This window comes from Ambystoma mexicanum, chromosome 9 (genome assembly GCF_040938575.1).
Source record: "Ambystoma mexicanum isolate Mex_15411 chromosome 9, UKY_AmexF1_1, whole genome shotgun sequence".
NCBI lineage: Eukaryota > Metazoa > Chordata > Amphibia > Caudata > Ambystomatidae > Ambystoma > Ambystoma mexicanum.
Window position 1 is genome coordinate 1,535,199,786 of NC_090931.1, and position 22,917 is coordinate 1,535,222,702.

Below are 22,917 nucleotides of genomic sequence, written 5' to 3' on the forward strand. Positions count from 1 at the left end.
GCTGTTTGGTAGTAAAGCTGATGAAAGCTTAGAAAAGCTACAGACCTCAAAAGCGGCAGCTAAATCTCTTAGCGCCTCCATGCGACAGCCTCAGAAACCTTATTCAGGCTCATCTTCCTGGAGAGGTTGTTCTTTACGGTACTACTCCTCTTTTGGTAGATGAAGAGGACAGGCCATTCATAGAGGCAACAGAAATGTCACTCGTTGTGGACGAGGAAAAAGTGCAAAACCAGCCTCAGGAACGGCATCTTTGCCCTCATCCGCTCCTGCAGCAGCCTCCAAATCACTCTGAGGCCTTATCACACAAAACCCTGGTGGGAGGCAGAATCTCTCAGCATCTGAAAGAATGGCGGGGCATTACTTCGGATGCTTGGGCACTGGAGACAGTAGCTCAAGGTTAACGCCTTCCCTTCCTAAAAACGCCTCCGGACCATCCACCGGGAACCAACTCTGTCAAAATTCCAGATCCGCTCCTGTTACAGGAAATTTCAACCCTGCTAGAGAAAGGTGCAATTGAACCTTTACCTGTAGCGGAGAGGAACAAGGGTTGGTACTCCCCCCCTACTTTCTCATTCCAAAGAAGGACGGAGGATTGAGACCCATCTTGGACTCAAGAAATTTGAACAAGTTCCTCAGGAAGGACAAGTTGAAGATGGCAACCCTTTCTCAGATCCTTCAGGCTCTCCAACTCCAAGACTGGTTGGTATCATTGGACCATTAGGATGCTTACTTTCATGTGCCAATCCATCTCAAGCACAGAAAGTACCTGAGGTTCGCGATTGGCGGTTCTCACTTTCAGTTTCGGGTTCTGCCATTCGGACTGACCTCCCCCCCCCAAAGGGTTTTCACCAAACTGATGGCAGTTGTGGCAGCTAGTCTCAGGAGAGGGGGGGATTCACGTCTACCCCTACCTGGATGATTGATCAGAGCGCGTTCTCCCGAACAAGCTCAGGAACATCTGTCGATCACCTGTCACTTCCTTCACAAACTGGGCTTCTCCCTCAATTTCAAGAAGTCTCACATGATACCATCCCAAAAGCTCCAGTTTATCGGAGCAGTTTTGGATACTTCCTCGGGTAAAGCCTCGCCTCCCGAGGTGAGAGCTCTCCACATTCTGCAGATGGTAACAAAGTTCCAGAATGGCCAACATCTGCCGGCCTTCGATTTTCTGAGGTTGCTCGGCCTCATGGCATCCTACATTTTTCTGGTGCTACAGGCCAGATTGAGAATGAGATCCCTTCAATGGGCCCTCAGAACTCAGTAGTCCCAGTTCTTGGGGAGTATGTCTGATCTTCTGCAAGTCCCAAGCGCAGTTACTCACGATCTACTATGGTGGGCTTGCAACAACAACATCCTCAAGGGAGAATCTTTTGGCAACCATGGCTGGAGATAACCGTATTGACGGACGCCTCACTCACAGGGTGGGGAGCCCACACCAACGATCTGACAATCAGAGGTTGTTGGTCTCCTTCAGAGTCCAAACTACACATCAACCTATTGGAGCTGAGGGCAATCAGACTAGCGCTGAAGGCCTTCCTGCCCTCTGTACAGGCAAAGAATGTCCTGATAATGATGGACAACACGGTGGCCATGTACTACCTCAACAAGAGAGGAGGCGTAGGGTCACTACCACTGTGTAGAGAGGCAATGCAGCTCTGGTTCTGGGCAATATGAGAAGGAATCTATCGGCAGTTCACCTAGCCGGAGAGCAGAACACGGCGGCAGACACTCTGAGCAGGCAGAGCACAGTCTCCCACGAGTGGAGATCTTCGCCGTTTGGGCAACCCCTCAAGTGGATCTGTTCGCGACACGGTAAACCGGAAGTGCGAACAGTACTGCTCGAGGGAATTTCCTCCGAGAGGAGCTCTAGGAGACGCTTTCGTGGTGGACTGGAAGTTTCCACTTTTGTACGCGTTTCCTCCAGTCCCCGTGATTCCTCAAGTAATCAGGAGGTTGAGAAAGTTCAGGAAAGCCATGATCCTAATTGCCCCGGATTGGGCCATGAGGACGTGGTACCTGGACCTACTGGACATGTCAATCTGCTCTCCAATACGTGTTCCACAAAGAGGTGATCTTCTCTCGCAAGAGGAAGGTCAGGTTCTCCATCCAGAGGTCAAGACACTCAACCTTCACGCATGGTTTTTGAGAGGTTGAGATACAAGGATTGGGATCTTTCAGATGACGTAATGGAGATTTTGCTTTTGGCCAGAAGGCCAGCAACAAAATCTTTGTACCGGTGTCGTTGGAACAAATTCAGTAACTGGTGCAAAGATAAGGATGTGGACCCTTTTCAATGTGGTACCCCAATGGTTCTCTCTTTCCTATTGCATCTAGCCAATCTGGGGCTCCAGATCGGAACAATTAAAGGATATCTAGCTGCGCTGTCCATTTTCAAGCACTCCTCGGAAGAGGTTTCTTATTTCAAAATTCCATTGATAATTCAATTTCTGAAAGGGCTTACTAATGTATACCCTCCAGTCCCTTTTCATGTCCCAACTTGGGATTTAAATCTAGTACTTAAGTTTCTAACTTGTATACCTTTTTGAGCCTCTGTACTCCTGTCCCTTGAGGCTTCTAACATTGAAGACTGTCCTTCTTGTGACCTTAACATCAGCCCGCAGGGTTAATGAACTACAGGCTCTCTCGTGTAAACCTCTATATACTACTTTTTACAAGGACAAAGTGGTTCTTCAGGTTAAACCATCTTTCTTACCAAAAGTAGTTTCTGACTTCCACTTGTCACAAAAAATCATATTACCAACATTCTATCCTCCTACTCCTCATTTGGGCAAAGAAGAGGAGAGACTGCATAGACTGGACCCCAAAAGGGCTCTCAGTTTTTACATTTCAAGAATGTCAAAATTACATCAAGATGACCAAGTTTTTGTGGGTTATACAGGTCATAAATTGGGATTAGCGGTGACAAAACAAACTATATCCCTCTGGATCATTCTGGCTATAATGGAGTGCTACAGATTGGCGGGAAAAGACCCACCGGATGGGCTGCGAGCCCATTCTACTATGAGGATGGCTACTTCTGCGGCTGAAGAGGGGAGTTCCTGCAGCCGATATTAGTTCAGCTGCAACATGGGCATCAATGCATACCTTCATCAAGCATTATTACTTAGATGCCTCTTCCTCCAATTAGGGTTTATTTGCCAAGGCGGTACTTCGTTCCGTCCATGAGAACAATAACTAGTACTCCCACCTCCAAAATTATCACTGCTATAGGAGTCTATCATAAAATGAAGAATACGTGGGAGGACACAATCTATTAGAAGAACAAGTTACTTACCAACTGTAACGTTCTTTCGACTGGATGTTCCACCCACGTATTCCTCATCGCCCCTCCCATCCTACCCCGCAGTACAGTTTACGTTACTTACACTTTCCTCTCACAAAGAGTCTATCAGTCATGAGGCACGTCTGGGTGTTCCTCGAATATTTCCTCGAAAAAACAGAACTGAAACTAACGGGCGCGGCACAAGCCATTTATACTGATGGTGACGTCGACACGGTACGGAGCCCGCCGAGGGAGATCGACGCCACGACTTTGTGCACAGCGACCTCTGCCGAGAAATTCTTTTTCCGAAGCAGCGAAGCTGGCAGGATACGAATATCATAAGATGAGGAATACGTGGGAGGAACATCCAGTTGAAAGAATGTTACAGTTGGTAAGTTACTTGTTCTTCTCCAGCATGGGTCTGGCATGGATTCACATGCGAAACCTCCCGCCTACCCCTCTGCAGCTCTTCTCTTGGTCCTACTGCCACTTTACGTGCTACCAAATCTGAAGATGGCTGCAGAGGAGGGGCTTAGATAGAGGGCAGTCATTGGCTGGGGGCAGTATGACCCAGAGTTCTGTGATTAATTGTTAGGAGAAAGACAGTTCAGAAATTAAACTGAAACTTATATTTTTCTTTACCGAGGATTCCCAGCCTGACAACGGGGAATATTCATGAACATGTGAATCCATGCCAGACCCCATGCTGGAGAACAACAGTTACAGGTAAGTAACTTGTTCCTTATGCATGAATATCAGCAAGAAGCTAAAGCAGAGAGGGCCATTCTGGATGGATAAACAGTATTTCCAAATGATATGAATGAAGAGCTGCGCATGAGTAGTTTTCTGCTCGCCATTATTAGCTCATTTTGATTTCTGATACTTGTGAATCTGTACAATCACATGCTGAGCATATAGTGTGACATCTAGTGGTAATCACGAAGTAGTGCATCTTTTTTTGAAGATTGAAAAGGGACGTCGACCTGGGCATGTCTGTAAATCTATCCCACTGTGATGTGTAGTGTACCCATGAGCCCTCACGCGTCAAGGTACACCAGATTGTTTTTTTTTTTCACCATACAGGTTGGTAGCTTTAATGCAGAGCTTGTGTTGATGACATTTATTGCTTTATTCGTCGCGTCTTCGATGCATTCTTTCGATTATTTCATAGACGGCCATTTCCCATCCTGCGAATATCCGATTTAATTCTTGACGGCTGGCGACGGCTCTCACCATCAAGCTTCCGCCTTTACAGTAGGGATAGTGGGGATCCTTATTCTCAACATTACTCTTTAGAGAATGCTTTTTCCTTTCTTACCCCTCTTCTTCTTTCCCTTGTCTGACTGCTCTTTTTCCACATAATAATGGAAAGAACTCCATTTAAATGTTGCCCTTCCTGTAATAGAAAGTTTCAGTGGAGGGACATTCAGAAGGAGTGTCATAACTGCTTACCTCGTGACCACGACGAGCGGCGTTGCAAGGCCTGTCGACTCTTTAAGCCTAAGGCACTTAAATGTGCATGAAGCGATAGGCAGCCTACGCCATGCAGGCCGAATCCCCCGCCCCCACCCGCGCTGTTGCATTGGACAAGGACTCCTCCAGCAGCCACCGAGGCCGAAGACATCGTTGTGGAGTCGATCGACTCCCGCATGCCCGTCCCCAGCCCCACTAGGCCTGTTGAATGCACTGCTATGCGGAGACCACCCACTGGTGACAGAGGCACACATTCTCACACCATTAAGACTAAACACACAACCCCTCGGCTTCCTTCGACGATACCGTTGAATAAACCTACGGCACTCGCAGGCCCGGTGAAAGCTTTGGCGGGCCTGGTGAACCTTCTGATTCTTAGCCCTCTGTGCTTCAGCCACCGCCTGTGATGCATAGTACCAAGTCTTCCACTCCAGAGGGTGCCTAAGGTTTCGGCGCCTGTTTCTGACACGTTGAAACACACGTCAAAATGCACTTCCTTAAGTAAAACTCTCCATAAATTAAGGGAAAAGCGCACTAAGGCCCTTCCCCACCGGGTCTCCCATGGTTCTGATCCTCGGGCATCCTCTTTTTTTGCCCAAACAAGGGGGGAAAATCCTGGGAGTGAATCTCTACCGACCTATACCCCAGGTTAGAGTCTCAACCAGAGTCTATAGCTGGTACGACGTCCTTTCATCGCCGGATGTTTTTTCGCTGGGTTTTTACCGTGAATTTTTTCACGAAAAAACCCATTGAAGTTTTTAAGGGGGTTATAAAATTATATATATGGGGTGTGGGTGTTTGGGAATACATACAAAATTAAAAAATGAATGGGGGTTTGGGGGAACCCCCCCATAAATAATTAAAAAAAAATTTGATGGGTTTTTTTGTTAAAAAAAATCACGGTAAAAAACCCAGTGAAAAAACATCCCGCGATGAAATGACATGGAACCCTTTAGCTCACCATCCTTTCACAGAAGAGCAATGTCCACTACATATCAGTCTTTGTCCTTCCCAAGGGCAGTCCAGCACCGAAATGACAGGCAATTCTCTTCTGAACAAGAGTACCAACAGCAACCCCAGACACGTGTTTCGGCCTGGTTGGGCCTTGTCAGTGAGGTGGAGCTGTGCCTCTCTAAGAACAGTGAGCTTTTTTGCCTCCAGGCTATACCCAGGCCTCCTCTCAATTATCAGTCCTTACAAGGTGCAGCTTTCCCACTTCCAGAAACCCCAACTGCCAGCTCCTGGACTAGGGAAAGGTTTGAGTGTATTGACAGTCTATGATTTCATTGTTTTTTCAGCAAGATTTGATGGGATTCTTCACAAAAGATCTAATTCCTTTGAGGAGGACCCTAGGCCCTGCAAGTCGCCTGTGGTCCGCCCTACCTCTCCTGGACTCAAGTTACCTGATCCCTCTGAAGATGATGATGTGTTCTTTTCCCCCGACCATGATGAGTCCCAGGATTCTGTGTCACATGACCCAAACGCATGGCTTAATACAGATGATCAGGGGGCCTGGTCCACTACCCATGCTCATGGGGCAGAGCCTGGCAATATTTTTCTGTATGCCACTCCTGTCACCCAGTCCAGGGAGTCTTCCCCTATTGAAGATCAGCTGCTCTTCAATAACATTCTTAGGAAAGCAGCGGATCACTTCAAAATTGATACTCGATGCAGTGCCTGACTCTGACTTTGTGCAAGACATCTTCAGAGGAGTTTCCAGTCAGCTAGGCTATTCCTCCCTATTCCCCTCCCCAACTCCATTAAGAAGCATATTGCCCCTTCTTTACTTACACCCTCCCTTACTTGGGCAGTGAACCCACGCATTGAAAAGATTTTTTGACACGTGCCCTCTGATCCCCCTCTGTATTCGGGGACACTCCATTCCAGACTCCCTGGTGGGCACTACAACCAGAAAGCGTGCAGGTGTTCCCTTGTCTTCAGCTGAGGCGCCTCCCGGTAAGGACTGTACGAACCTCTACACCTTGGGCAAAATAATCACTTGTTCTGCGCCCTATAGTACCTGCATTGCCAATAACATCACTTTGCTAACTAGCTTCAATGATGTCCAGTGGGGTCTGGTACAAGACAGACTTCAGAATGTTTCTGAACCAGCTAAGTCACAGCTGCTTGCGATTGTGCAGGACGGACGTTTGGTCATGCTGAGTATTCTAAAGAATAAGTTTGATACCACTGAGACGGCTGGCAGAGTGTTAGCAGAAGGGACTCTTTTAAAATGTCATGCTTGGCTAAAGAACTCTGGTTTTAAACCGGAGATGCAAGTCTCACTCGTCGGTAAACCGTTGAAGAATAGTCTCTTTGGAAAGGCAGTGGATGACGCTCTTGAAATGGCAAAGAAAGAACACGAGAAACTAAAATCTTTCAACCAGAGGTCCAGCAGGCTGTAATGTAGCACAGGGTTTTTAATACCGCTTCTACTTTCGCGGGCAATCCTTCTCTAGAACCGCTCAGGGTACCTATGGTACGAGCGGTTCTCCAGCATGGGGTCTGGCATGGATTCACATGCTCATGAAAATTCCCTGTCGTCAGGCTGGGAATCCTTGGTAAAGAAAAAATCAGTATCAGTTTTGTTTCTGATCTGTCTTTCTTATTAGTAACCAATCACTGGTCTCTGGGTCATACTGCCCCCAGCCAATGACTGCCCTCTCCCTAAGCCCCTGCCCTGGCAGCCATCCTCAGATTTTTACCGCACGTTCAAGTGTTGGGAGTCCTCGTGCTATAGCTCTCGAGCTTTTACTACGTTTTCGCGCTTTTTCAAAGAGGATTTTCTAATTTTTCAGTTAAATCGAGCCTCAAGCTCCACCGTTCTACTTCCAATCAATGGGGACCCATTTTGGAATTTTCTACGCCCCTCAAGGGTGAAGTTTTCGTTGAGATACGCTTCTTGGAGGATTCCAGAAGATCTGAGGCCTACCATGGACATGGCCCAGGACAAGGGAAGCTTGTCTCCCGGATCCAAGCTGTTCAGGAACTGCCCTGGATGCGGGTTACAGAATGTTTTCAAGGAGGACGAGTATTCGAGATGTCTCTACTGCCTTCATGAGGACAAGACGCACGTGGAGAAAGGACTGTGCGTTCTGCAAGAATCTGTCGGAACGGACCATGAAGGATCGTTGTTCCCGCCTCGCCAGCTGGCTGTAGAAGGGCCCAGCAGGTGAGAAGAAGAAAAGGTCAGAGCGGTCTTCTAAGTCCTGTGACAGAAGGCAAAGCACTGCAAGTCCGCGGGCACTGGGAGAGCTGAACGGTCGGGCTCTTCGGCTGCCAGGCAGGGCGCACCTTCCCCGGCACCATCAACCACGAGCCAACGCTCTGGTTCGGGGAAGAGGAAATCCGAGAACCCGGGTAAGCTTCTGGAGAGGCCCCGGTCGATCTCGAAGGATTCAGCTGAGGGGGAGCGAGGCGGTGACCCTCCCCCCAATGTGAAGGTCTCAAGTGCGCCCAAGGTGGTGAAGGCCTTGATTCACCCGGCTAAGGCCTCTATCTAGGGAATCGCGGCGGCCCTGGCGAAGCCTGGGGAGGCGACACCAGTGGAGGCGACACCAGTGGAGGTGACCTCGGGGCCCAGAGTTTCCCTGCCACCGCGGAGGGAAATCCTCTTTCCAGCCCATCGACAAGACCCCCGTGAAGACCCCGGTGGAAAAAGAGGGGGGGCGGTGGCCATTACGGACACGGATTCAGCCTCTGAGGAGGAGCTGGTGGAAGCCGTGAAGAACCTCAACTAGAGGTTCGAGAAGGTACGATCCCACGGGAGGGATCCCAAAGAGGTGGTCGAAGAAAGCGACGGTGGCGCCGACGAGGCCCCAGTGGAGGAGCGGCCATCTCTCCCGTCGCAGCCATTGCCCGAGCCTCAGGACAACTCGGCGGCCATTTTGATGGCAATCCAAACCTTATGCACGGAGATAAGGACGAGATTACCACGAACCCCGACGGACGATCCAGAACCGGGCCCGTCGGGAAGCCCTCCGAGCAAGCGGAGGAGAGTTCATCCCCCCCGCCCTTCATGCCCTCACGGCCCGTGGAGCCTTCATCCCCCTCGCCAGATCCCAGGGATGACACGGCAACGGATACGACGACGGGGACGGATGACGATGGTGGTGACGACGGGACAGACCTTCCATCACCACTCCCTCAGGCTTCCCCGACCCGACGATATTGGCTCCTTTCAGGCCATGATCGCCAGGGCATCCGAGCTCTTCCAGCTCTGCCCCGACGAACAGAAGAAGGAAGGTTTCCTCGATCAACGGCGAGAGGCCAAGAGAAAGATGGTCCTCGCGGTACCGTTACTCGACGATATCTTGGACGAGGGACTTGCGATCCTGAAGAACCCGTCCACGACGCCTGCCAAGAGGGACAGGTACGAGAAGAAGTACCGGGTCCCTGACGCAACCCCCTTGTGCCTCAGGGCTCAACCGACACTGGATTTGGTCATCTCAGCGGCAGCCAAGAAGAAGGCAGCGGGGGTGACAGCCTCAACCTCTACTGCCCCACCTGACGGCGAGGGTAAGAAATTGGATGCCATGGGGCGACGGGTCATCTCGTCGGTGGCAACAACAATTAAGGCGGCCAACGCCTTAGCGATTGTGGCCCGTTACGACAGGGAGCTATGGTACAAGATAGCTCCCCTACTGGACTTCCTACCAGACGACAAGAGGGCGGAGGCCCTGGGGATTCTGCAGGAAGGTGAGGTGGCGTCGGACCACGCCATAACGGTGGCAACGGACATTGCCAACACCGGGTTTCGCCAATTAGGCAATGATGTTTGCCTTCGACGACGAGGCTGGCTCAAGGCGACAGACTTCCGTCAGGACGTACAGACAGGGTGTTGGACATACCGTTCGACGGCAACAACCTATTTGGGGAAAATAGTGGATGAGTCGCTGCAGGCCATCAAGGCCGACAGAGACGGCCCGAGCCCTGGGAGTCCTCCAGCAACGACGGTCCATTCGGAGCGCCGGAGGCAGATAGGGGGCCTCCAAGGGATCAGGCGGTGGCTCCTCTACGTACCGCCAGGCGGCCCGCTCCTCGTCCCAGGAGGCCTACAGAGGTCGCGGCAAGCAAGGAATATCTCTGTGTCGTCGCCAAGGAGGCAAGGCTGCCTCCAAGCAAGATTGAACTGGCCGTAGCGTCGGGCCCCCACCGAAGCACCCCGGTGGGAGGCCGGCTGGCAAAGTTCGTCAACGTGTGGGAGTCCACCTCCACCGACCGTTGGGTGCTGGATGCCCTGGGCCACGGGCACACTCTCGAATTCCAAAAGAAGTGTCCCTGCATTCCTCCCGTGGCCAGGAAGGAAAATCACGTCCCTCAACTGCTGTTGGACGTAAAGGCTCAAGAAAGGTGCCATTGAGCTCGTCCCCAAGAGGCTCCGGGGCTCCGGGGCTCCGGAGTGTACTCAAGATACTTCCTCGTCAGAAAGAAGACAGGCGGTTGGCGCCCCATCCTGGGCCTACGTCAGTTGAAGAAATGCATCAAGGCACAGAAGTTCAGGATGGTCACCCTCCAGCACGTGCTGGGACAGCTGGAGGAGGGCATCTTCCTATCCTCGTTGGATTTGGAGGATGCTTACTTTCACATCCCCATCCTAAAAGGACACCGAAAGTTCCTCAGATTCGTAGTCCAAGGACACCACTACCGATTCAGAGCTCTGCCATTTCGGATTGAAGTCGGCACCCAGGGTGTTCACCAAGTGCCTAGCACCAGTGGCGGCGCGGCTGCGCCTGCAGGGGATCCACGTCTACCCCTACCGGGACGACTGGCTCATCTGCGCAAGGACAAGAGAACTCGCCATCGAGCACACGGCGAAAACCTCCCACTTACTCACGGAGCTGGGATTCTCCATCAACTACCCAAAATCCCATTTGGTTCCGTCACAGGTGGCACTGTTTCTGGGAGCGAAGCTCGATACAGTAGAGCGTTTGGCGTCTCTGTTGGAGGAAAGGACGAAGGCCATCTTAGGCAAGCTGCAGCGCCTGCTAGCCACTGACATGGCCAGGGTGAGATCCATCAAGTCCCTCCTCGGAATGATGTCCTCATGCATCCACCTAGTGCTCCTGTGCAGACTACGGATGTGTCCTCTACAGGAGTTCCTCGACGCCCGCTGGATGCAAGCGGCGGGCAACTTCGAAGACAAGATCCCGCTCAACGAGGTTTTCTGTCGGGTGATCCAGTGGTTGGGCACCCGTGCGCACCTCACGGCAGGCACAGACTTTCAGACCCCGGCACATCAGGAGATGGTGACAACGGACGCCTCCCTGGAGGGATGGGGTGCGCACACCAAAGATCTCCACGCCAGAGGCCTTTGGCTCCCGGAGGAGAGGTCTCTCCACATCAACATCTCCGGGCCATGTTCTGGGCGCTCAAGTCGTTCCTCTTGTCCCTCAAGGGCAAGGTTGTGAGGATCTTCACCGACACCACCACCACGATGTTCTACATCCGGAAGCAGGGATGCACCAGATCCCCTGCCCTATCCAAGGAGGCCCAGGATCTGTGGCACTGGGCCGTCGCCCAGGGGGTGTTTCTGGTTCCCTTCCATCTGGCAGGAATACAAAAGGGAGCTGCGCTCGTGTCACGAGTGGGAACTACGCTCAAGTGGATCCGCTCTTCCAACGATGGGGCAAATCCCCGATCGACCTGTTCGCGATGGCGCAAACTCCAAGTAGCAGAGGTTCGCCAGCAGGTTTCCCCAGCCGAGGAGCATGGGCGATGCTTTCTCGTTCCCCTGGGACGGCCTGTTCCTGTATGCGTTCCGTCCCTTGCTGCTCCGACTCATCAACCAACTCAAGAGGTCACAGTGCAGGATGATCCTCGTCGCACCGGCGTGGCCGAGACAGATCTGGTTCCCGGACCTTCTGGACCTCTCAGCGTCCCCACCAGTCAAGCTGTCGACAGACGCAGATCTTCTCTCCAGAGAGGGAGGTGCCATTCTTCATCACCACCCAGTGTCGCTGAACTTGCAGGCCTGGCTCCTGCAGCACTAGAGTTTGGAGGGTACAATATTCCGGCTGACTGCAGAGAGGGTCTTGCAAAGGCCAGGATGTCCTCAACTCTCAAGTGCTACGGACATAAGTGGAAGAGGTTCTCTGTCTGGTGTCGTGCACAGAAGATCAACCCTCCTACGGATTACGGCACCTCAAGTGCTACCATACCTACTGTTGTTGGCCAAAGCGGGACTAGCTCACGCTTCCATCAAGATGCATCTGGCAGCGATCTCCTGATACACCAGAACTACAGGACGGCCATCCTTGTGGTCTCATCGACTGGTGAAGGAATTTATGAAGGGACTGTTCTGATCGTTCCCACCGGTGAAGGCGTCAGCCCCGGTGTGGGAGCTCAACGTGGTGCTGACCAGGCTCATGGGGCCGCCATTCGAGCCTTTGCATTCGGCTCCGTTGAAGTTCCTGTCGTGGAAGACGGCGTTCCCTGTGGCCATCACCTCCGCACGACACGTGGGAGAGTTTCAGGCCCTGTCCTGCAAGCCTCCATACTTGACTTTTCACGATACGAGGGTGGTGCTGAAGACGCATCCCTCCTTCATGCCCAAGGTGCCATCAGACTTCCATCTTAACGAGCCCTTAGTTTTCTTTCCGTCGCCTTCGTCGCTGGCCGAGAGGACTTTGCAATCGCTGGATGTAGCTAGAGCGCTTAAGTTCTACGTGGACCGGACAAAGTTTTCCGAAGACCTCACAGCTGTTTGTGAACTTTGGACCTGTGAACCGAGGGAAGGCTCTCTCGAAGGCTTCCATTTCCAGATGGCTCTCCGGCTGCATCATGCACTGTCATCGGTTGGCTAACCGACCGTTGCCCGGCTGTCCGAGAGCCCATTCGACCAGAGCGATCGCTGCTACCACAGCCTTCTTGTCTGGTGTGCCCCTGCTGGACATCTGCAGGGCTGCTATGTGGAGGTCGACTCACACCTTCACGAGATTCTACTGCGTCGACCGGGATTCCAGGGAGGAGTCCAGGGTCGGCCAAGCAGTGCTGCGCAAACTGTTCGCCTGAAGGTGGGCCTGATGAGGAGGTAAGAGTTGCTTAATGTTGAGTTTATGTAATGCTTAATGTTGAGCCTTTGCCAACTCCCGTGGTTGTGCATGTGTGTACTGCTACGTATTTGTGAATCCATGCCAGACCCCATGCTGGAGAAGGAACAAGTTACTTACCTGTAACTGTTGTTCTCCAGCATGGGTCTGGCATGGATTCACATGCGAACTCTCCCTCCTTCCCCTCTGCGGCTCTTCACCTGGTCATACTGCCACTTTACGTGCTACCAAATCTGAGGATGGCTGCCAGGGCAGGGGCTTACGGAGAGGGCAGTCATTGGCTGGGGGCAGTATGACCCAGAGACCAGTGATTGGTTACTACTAAGAAAGACAGATCAGAAACAAAACTGATACTGATTTTTTTTCTTTACCGAGGATTCCCAGCCTGACGACGGGGAATATTCATGAGCATGTGAATCCATGCCAGACCCATGCTGGAGAACAACAGTTACAGGTAAGTAACTTGTTCCATCACCCTTGTATTCTGGGCAAGGAACATCCAATGCTTATCAGGCCTCTCAACAGCTGGGGTTTGGATGTGGCAAAGGAAGGGGTAGGAATGCAGCCGCCAGAGGCTCCCCTTGCCAGCAAATGATCTCTGGTTTGGGTCACATAACATGCATTTCAGGTAGGAGGTTGGATAACATGCTTCACCCACGCATGGGAGTGGATCACTTCAGACAAGTGGCTGCTCAAGACAGTAGGCAAATGTTATTGCATCAAGTTTCTTCAAACACCTCTCTCCCACCATAGAACAGACGACTGTCTCCAGACCATCTCCTCGTCCTTCAAACAGAAGTGGAGGCCCTGCTGCAAAAGGGAGCGATAGAACTTTTCCCAGATCATCAGGTAAACAAGAGCATCTATTCACTACACTTCCTTGTACCCAAAAGGGATCTAACCATTTGCCCTGTATTAGATCTGCGCCCTGCAAACAAGTATGTCAGGCCTTAGAGGTTCAGGACGCCAACTCTGCAGGAGGTAATTCCACTGCTGAATCACAGGGGTTACATGGCCACCTTGGATATGTCAGGCCTTAGAGGTTCAGGACGGCAACTCTGCAGGAGGTAATTCCACTGCTGAAGCACAGGGGTTACATGGCCACCTTGGATATGTCCGACCTTAGAGGTTCAGGATGGCAACTCTGCAGCAGGTGCTACAGCTTTCATTGCAAATGTTCCTCTAGATTCTATTTCTTATTTATTTCAGTGTTTGGTTTATTTCAAACCTTTCACTTTTTACTTACGCCCATCGCGCTCTTCACAATAGAACGCCTGCAAATACTCCGGTGCCTCTTCAGCACGAACTACGCTGCAAGGGAAAGAACAGCTAGAGCGCTTGCATTTACTCACGCATTTCCAGGCGCTTTATTTCATCTTCCTCAAGAGTCCTGCAAGCAAAAGGGGAGAAAAGCATCATACGAAGTCCTGTTCAATGTTAACGTGCCTTGCACCTAAAGACTCTAAAGACTATAAAGACTAAAAAGGTGTCTGGAAACTCACCGCTCGTGCGATTAACGACGGTAAAGGTCCTCTGAGTCCAAGAGGCCTATGTTTCACCAGTGAAGGAACTGGCAACAGCGCCCTGCATCAGACGCAGATGGAGAGTCCAGCATTCACCTATCTAAGAAACCTCACCCTACGAGTTCGTCACACAGTGCGAAGAGGTTCGACCCCAGAAGCCCATCGAGTCCTGCACATCACCTTTCGAGTCACAGACACCTTCCTGCAACGACCTGCGCCTCCGTGGGAATCAGGTGAGCGTTACAGAACGCGAAGCCCACCGCAAAACTCCTACCCAGGCGCAATGGAAACCTCAGACACTGATCACTTAGGCCAGTTGCTCGGAGAATTAAGAGCAGAAGTACATGCAGCTCGTCAGGAAACAAGCTCTCTAAGAAGAGAACTAATACTTTCCAAGGAGCGAACAGAGGGCCTCGCTGGGCAATTGCTACAAACGCAGGCCGGACAGACACCTCTGCCCGCTCCAGGAGGAAGCTATCCTTCTGCACCATCTGTAAATCCAGTGCAAATCAATCTACCTGGTAATGTGCCCTTGGCTCCGCCCGAACGTTTTTCTGGTGACCCATAGAAATATGCAGTGTTCATCAACCAGTGCCGCTTACATTTCTTATGTCGACCAGCTGCATTCCCAACAGATCAGACCAAAGTGGCTTTCGTGCTTTCTTATCTCAGTGGCAGCGCCGCAGATTGGTTGATTCCTTTAGTCACCCAGGATGATCCGGTTCTGCATGATTTCCAGGCCTTCCAGTCCAGTATGGAGAAACTGTTTGCAAGACATGCACAAGGGCAGGCCTTGGACCATGAACTTCTTTCATTACGACAGGGTAATCAAGACCTCTTGACCTATATAGCCTCATTCAACAGACTCATAGTGGAAACGCTTTTCTACAGAGGCCTGCGTGGAGAGCTCAAGGATGTGTTAGCTCAAGTTGTGAACCCTCCACAAGAATGTTCAGACTATATTGGCTTAGTCGTCCAATTGGACCACAGATTACAGAACAGGAAGGCTGATCGTTCCAAATTTGATACCCGAGTTTTCTAAACCACAAACTTCTACTAAGGGAGCTGACGCTGTGGAACCCATGCAAATAGGGGGGATAAAAGGTCCTTTAAGCCAAAAGGAGCGGGAAAGAAGAAGACAGCTGCAATTATGCCTCTATTGCGGGAACTCAGGGCACTTTCTTCGAGACTGTCCAGTGAAACCAGCTAAGAAGGCTGTAGGAGCCGCAGACACCAGTGCCACAAGTTCTAAGCAGGGAAACGACCTAGCCCGGCAAGTGTAGAGGTCCTCTTGCCGAGCGTTAAGATCTGTCCCGTGACCTCGCATTTCGTGGTGCCCATGGTCCTCATTAGTCGAGCACGTCCGGATCGTTTGCATGCAATTGAAGCTTACATCGACAGCGGAGCAATCGGCAATTATGTGGACCGTGAAATGGCATCAAGGATGAATCTACCCCTTGTCCCTAAGGCAGTAAAGGACGTCATTACTACAGTGGATGGCACGGAGATAGCCTCCAGACCAGTAACGCACGCCACCCAAGAAGTGACGCTAGTGAGCCAAGATGGACACCGGGAGAAAATTGTGTTCGATGTGATCAAGGCCCCTCAGTTCCAGATCATTCTGGGAATCCCTTGGTTAGAGAAACACAATCCTCAGATCGACTGGCGAGCAAAGACGGTTCAGTTTCCAGAATGTTTTACCACTTGTTATCCTCGGCCTGAAGTTTCAGTGGCGGCAATTTCTTCTGAGGTTCCTACATTACCTCCCGACTACCAGGAATTCCAAGATGTCTTTCGGAAGGATCAAGCTAACACCCTGCCTCCTCATAGGTCTTACGACTGTCAAATAGACTTAATACCTGGAACAACTCCTCCTTGCAGTAGGATTTATGCCCTCACCGAGCCAGAGAATCTTCACCTCAGATAATATCTGGACCAATACCTAGCTAACGGGTTTATCCGTCCTTCTAAGTCTCCAGCTTCCTCGGCTTTGTTCTTCGTTCCGAAAAAGTAAGGAGACCTTAGGACTTGTATAGATTACCGCGCCCTGAATCAAATCACAGTTAAAAACAGATACCCGTTACCTTTGATCCCTGAACTCCTGGACCAAGTCAAAGAAGCATGTATATATACAAAATTGGATCTCAGAGGAGCCTACCACTTGGTACGAATAAAAGAAGGCGATGAATGGAAGACGGCCTTCCGCACCAAGTATGGGCTATTTGAATATCAAGTGATGCCCTTTGGACTTTGTAACGCTCCTGCCGCTTTTCAGTATTTTATGAACGATGTCCTTAGAGAACTCATAGATGTGTGTGTTGTTGTCTACATTGATGACATCCTTGTCTATTCATCATCTGAAGAGGAACATCAGAGACACGTTAAAAAGGTTCTCGGGAGACTGCGTCAACATAACCTTTTTGCCAAGCTTGAAAAATGCGTTTTCAACGTAACTGAAGTTGAGTTCCTGGGATTCATATTGTCACCTAATGGGGTTCATATGGATTCGAAGAAGGTCGATGCAATCATCAAGTGGCCATCACCAACCTCGGTAAAAGGAGTTCAAAGCATGTTGGGATTCGCTAACTTTTACCGCAGATTCATTCCTGAATTTTCCCGGATAGTCAAGCCCATCACCGCTCTGTTAAAAAAGAACAAACGTTTTGAATGGTCTACTGAAGCAGAACAAGCTTTTCAGGACTTAAAAGCTAAATTCATTTCTGCACCTGTTCTGAAACATCCTCGCCCAGAATTCCCTACATTGTGGAAACAGATGCTTCTAGTCTTGCTATGGGGGCAGTTTTATCACAAAGAGATCCGGTCACACACCAATTACATCCTGTAGCCTTTTGGTCCCGCAAATTCTCGGCTCCCGAGATCAACTATTCCATTACAGACAAGGAACTTTTAGCTATCAGATCGGCCTTTAAAGCCTGGCGACATTATCTTTTGGGAGCCAGACACACAGTCACCTTAATGACTGATCACCGCAATCTACAATATCTGAAGACGGCCAAAGCTCAGTCTTCCAGACAGCTTCGCTGGGCTCTGTTTCTGGCTGAGTTTGACTTTATAATTACTTATCGACCCGGCAGTAAAAACGGAAAAGCAGATGCCCTCTCTCGGATGGGAGTAGATGAATATTTGACCAATCCAGAACCAATACCCATAATCCCAGAACAAAGGATTTTGGGGTTAGTCTACACTCAATCCTTTGAAGACATCAAGACTGCAGTCAAGTCACTCCTAACTCCGGCCGATTTGCAGGACTGGCAATTAAAGGGAAAAGAATTCTCAGTGGATCAAGACCTACCATATTTCCAAGGACGATTGTACTTGCCCTGTGAGAAAATACAAAAACAAGTAATCTCCGGTTATCCCGACTCTCTGATGGAGGGTCACCCTGGCATTACCAAAACCATGGAAAAGATGAAGAGACATTTCTGGTGGCCATCATGGAAGAAGGATATTAGAGACTTTGTAATCTCCTGCGGTGTGTGTGCCCAGAATAAAAGTCAGAAGGAGAAACCAGCCGGCCTTTTACACCCTCTGGATATTCCTCCCTGTCCATGGCATACCCTGTCCATGGATTTCATCACGGACTTACCTCCATGCTCAGGGTATAATACCATTTTAGTAGTCGTGGATCTATTCTCCAAGATGGCTCATTTCATTCCCCTGAAGGGCCTACCTTCGGCTTCGGTATTGGCCCGAGAATTCTTAGAAAACATCATTCGGTTACACGGTTTTCCCTCGGTTTTAATCTCCGATAGGGGAAGTCAATTCATCTCCCACTTTTGGCGAAGTTGCTGTCGTCTAGCCAAAATTGATGTAAGATTTTCAACCAGTCACCATCCCCAAACTGACGGACAAACCGAGAGGACAAATCAGACTCTAGAGCAATATCTGCGTTGCATGCTCCAACAAACTGAAAACCCTTGGAAGGATATTCTGTGGATCGCTGAATACGCTTACAACAATTCGACTCATTCTGGAACCGGGAAGACTCCCTTCTTCCTATTATACGGACATCATCCTAGAACCTCTAATTTGGATCCTCCCCAAGAATTCGAAACACCAGCTGTGGATCATTTACACTCTGAGATTACCCGTGCTTTTAAGGAAGCCACTGCCCATCTGCAAAGAGCTAAAGCTCAAGTCAAAAAGGGAGCAGATCGACACCGTAAAGAGGCCCCTCACTACGCAGTAGAAGACCAGGTCTGGTTAGCCACTAAGCACCTGCCTCTAAAAGGATCCCGCACCTTCAACCCGAGATACCTTGGACCCTACACCATCTCTACCATAATTAATCCGGTGGCGGTCAAATTGGAATTACCTACGCATATGAAAATACATCCAGTATTCCATGTCTCCTTATTAAAACCAGTACAACCAGAAACTCGATTGACTGAACTCCCAGAACCTGTTTTGGTAGACGGAGAACTCGAATTCGAAGTAAAGAACATCCTAGACTCCAAAATCTCCAAATCTAAATTATACTATCTGGTTGATTGGAAAGGATACGGTCCCCAGGAAAGGTCTTGGGAACCCTCAGAATATGTCCACGCACCTCGTCTGGTCAAGAGATTCCATCTGAATCACCCCGACAAGCCAAAACCCCTGGAGAAGACACGCTTAGGAGGGGCCTTGAGGGGGGGTACTGTCATGATCACTGCTTCCAAGGAGCCAGGACCAGCCCAACGTCCTTGGAAGCAGGCCCCTAACCCTAATCCTAGGCACCAGCCGGTCCCCACGGGGACCTTTTGGACCTTGTCCTGGCGCCGGTGGCACCAGGCTCATCAGAATCATCGGTCCCGGCACTGGAAGCGCCGGGCTCATAATATGTGTGCAGATGTTTGGGTGGACTTACCTGCAGCAGACCATGCTGCTTACTTACCAGCCACTTAGAAGTCCTCTGTAAACAGGAACTACTTTCTTACCTGGGTGGGGCAGATCCATTCCCTGGATTCAGCATGGGGAAAGCTTCTGGAACTGGAACTCTTTTCTTACCTAGGCGGGGCCGTGGAGGAAGACGCCTCATCACTCCAAGGCTATTTAAACCACACCCGATGGATGAAACGTGCTTCGTGTTATTCTGCATCTGCAGCAGAACGCTCACTGAGTCTGTTCCAGCCTTTCTTCCTCAATCTGCAAGAATCATACTCACCATTCCTGTATCCAGTCGACAGCAGCATCTGCAGAGACAAGAAACAGCAGGTTAGCAAGGCAGTCTTAACTCGCAGTGCTTACTCACCTGATCCATCGGCTGCTGTCATTTCGGCACGCTGTACTTTCGCCTGTGAAGACAAAAGCATTGTCATTACTTACCGGCACTCCGTGAACCCTGGAATTCTTCACGCTGCATCGCCACCTGCGGAGATAAAAGCATCGTATTTACTTACGGGCCTTCCGCGGACTCCGGCGCTGCAAACAAGCTTCTGAAAGACAAAAGAAGAGACATTAGACGGGTATTTACTTACGCCCATCGCGCTCTTCACAATAGAACGCCTGCAAATACTCCGGTGCCTCTTCAGCACGAACTACTCTGCAAGGGAAAGAACAGCTAGAGCGCTTGCATTTACTCACGCATTTCCAGGCGCTTTATTTCATCTTCCTCAAGAGTCCTGCAAGCAAAAGGGGAGAAAAGCATCATACGAAGTCCTGTTCAATGTTAACGTGCCTTGCACCTAAAGACTCTAAAGACTATAAAGACTAAAAAGGTGTCTTGAAACTCACCGCTCGTGCGATTAACGACGGTAAAGGTCCTCTGAGTCCAAGAGGCCTATGTTTCACCAGTGAAGGAACTGGCAACAGCGCCCTGCATCAGACGCAGATGGAGAGTCCAGCATTCACCTATCTAAGAAACCTCACCCTACGAGTTCGTCACACAGTGCGAAGAGGTTCGACCCCAGAAGCCCATCGAGTCCTGCACATCACCTTTCGAGTCACAGACACCTTCCTGCCACGACCTGCGCCTCCGTGGGAATCAGGTGAGCGTTACAACCACTGACTGGAGAGTTAATATTCTGGTTGTATTTGCATTGATCACTGGTCCATTTTCTACCACACAGGCCTACAGTAGTTTTCAGCATCGATGTAACCGAATAGGGGTTTGATCGATTAGAACTAAATTGTCAGCGTAAAGCATGCAAGCCACTTTCTTACCATTGATCTTTGGGTCCAAAGTCATGTTCAACTCCGATAAAAATAGGTTGAATACGGCTGGGGCCAATGGGCACCCCTGTTTAAGAACTCTGCATTCCAATTTCCTTCAACAGGAGACCTCGAATTTAATCTGATCTGAACAATAGTATTGAAGTGCCATAATCGGCTGAACGATATCCAGAGGGCAGTCCCAAGATCTTAATTTCCACCATAGGAGTTCTCGGGCAACAGTATCGAAAGCTTGAGCCAAATCAATAAATGCTTCTTCTATTTTGGCTCCACTTGGAATAGTTTTCAACTTTGAGACGTTCAATAGAAACAGGATTAAGCTGGTTCCTGCTCCCTTAACACACACTGTCTGCCGGGGGGTTGTAACGCCCTGCTCTTACCACTCATTTCGTTAAGTGCCCCAAAATCAACGAGGCAAAAAACATGCCCAAAGTCCAAAAGGGCACTAGGGCGGTCATTTTACGGGTCCTCCCTATTGCCCTTTTCTATTACTGCTGACTTGCAGGATTGTGGCACATCCCTAGCCTTCAGAATGTAAGCAGCCCATTCTGCTGGGGCCTGCTTAATCATGCTATTAGTAAGACAAGGCGCCGGGACCAGCTGCTCTGCAGGAAGTAGCCCTTTTAATAAGGGTTTCCATAGCACCAATATCAAATCTAATCCACCAATCCCGCACTAGCCCAATTTGCTGTGTCTTCTGGCGGCTTTTCATTGGCGCCAGCAGATGTCCAAAGCCATGAACCCACCGCTTCTCTGGGGCAGCATCAGGCTGGGGTGCTTCTACAGGCCATTAGCTGCCCTATCTGCTGCCATATTCGGGGTGTATTTTTATTGCAAATGGCTTTTAGCTTCAGTTCCGCCTCCTGTTGTATCATTTCGTTTTCATCTGTACATTGTAAATCCCTGTGCCGTGTTGCTAGAATGCTTTGCATATGGGGCCCTTCTAGAGCCCACCAGCTCTGTTACTATTTACTTTAGTCCCAGGTTGCGTTTGCGGATACATGATCTGTATAGCTAACATGTGAAGCTGCAACATGTAAATCTTTGCACACGTTCGCTGTGTTGCTTTACATACTCTGCTTGCATGTATCGTAGCAATTTCACTGAACGCACCCGCCTCGCCACATTTCACCACAGAAATACGATGTGTTCTTAGATGAATAACTTTTACAGTCCGATGCACCCATACGTTGCAATCCTAATCTGTAATGCACCGTCTCCAGTAGCCTCTTTGCTTTTACTCTTATGAAATGGCTATTTAACTTGGCACACCGCTTTCCTTTTTCTGATCTCGCATAAGAAGGCAAACCTGGGCCTTCCACCATTCCTTTTCCAGTGCAAGCATTTCAGAGGCCCTCATTAGACGCGTTAAGCTTGATTTTCTCTCTCAATACACTTCATGCATGTCTTGGTTTACTTTTTTACGTAATCATAGTCGTCTACTATATTGCCAGAACAACTATAGTGTATCCAGCAGGACCTGCGTGATGACGTTATCGCGTTCGGATATATATATATATATATATGTGTGTGTTAAAGGGGCCTGCGGTAGTGGCCCTGTAGTTATGAATAAGTTGCACAACCAATAAGAAGAGCAATTTATGGGCAGTTTATAACATTGGCACTGTTCGATGAATTGGGAGAAAACTCTGTAAAGAAAGTATTTGTTTGTTTGTTGTTTTATTATTTGTAATGTGTGCCTAACCCGGAGGTAGCAGGGCGCAAGGGCATCAAGAGGATTGTAGAGCTTGGTTACATAAGGCGCAGCAAATAAAGTACAGCTATGGTTACAATGCTGGACCCATCATCAACATTAGTAAGAAATACAATAATACATATTTACATACAATAATTAAAATGTACATGTTTCATGCTATAGCGGAATGTATAAGTTGAAGCATAGGAGATCATAGAGATATAAGTTATTTGTCATGATCCTTGATCAGTGGATGAGGTTGGATCTGAATTGTAAGTAAGGAAGGTCTTCCCTTAAGGAGGGAGGGAGTTCCAATGTTGTGCTGTTTTGATGGGAAAGCTGCTCCCACCAGCCATAGTGCGTTTAAATCTGGGCACCAGTAGAAGGTTGGAGTTGGCCATTCTCGAAGGGCGGCAAGATGCTTGTCTAGTGAATCTCGCCATGAGGTATTGAGGGGCGGATTGATGGAGACATTTGTGAGTCAAAGAAAATGATTTAAGGAAGATCTTGTCTTTCGTGGAGAGCCAGTTGATGGATCTTCTGATATCTGAGATGTGGGCTTTCTTCGGGAGACTTAAGGCTGCTCTTAAGGCATTGTTTTGCAGGATTTGAATCTTGTTCGTGATGTGTTTGTTACTCCCTACGTAGAGAGCATTACAATAGTCCAGCTTGGACAAGATCAGGGCTCTAGCTAGGGTAATGCAGTTGTTGGGTGAG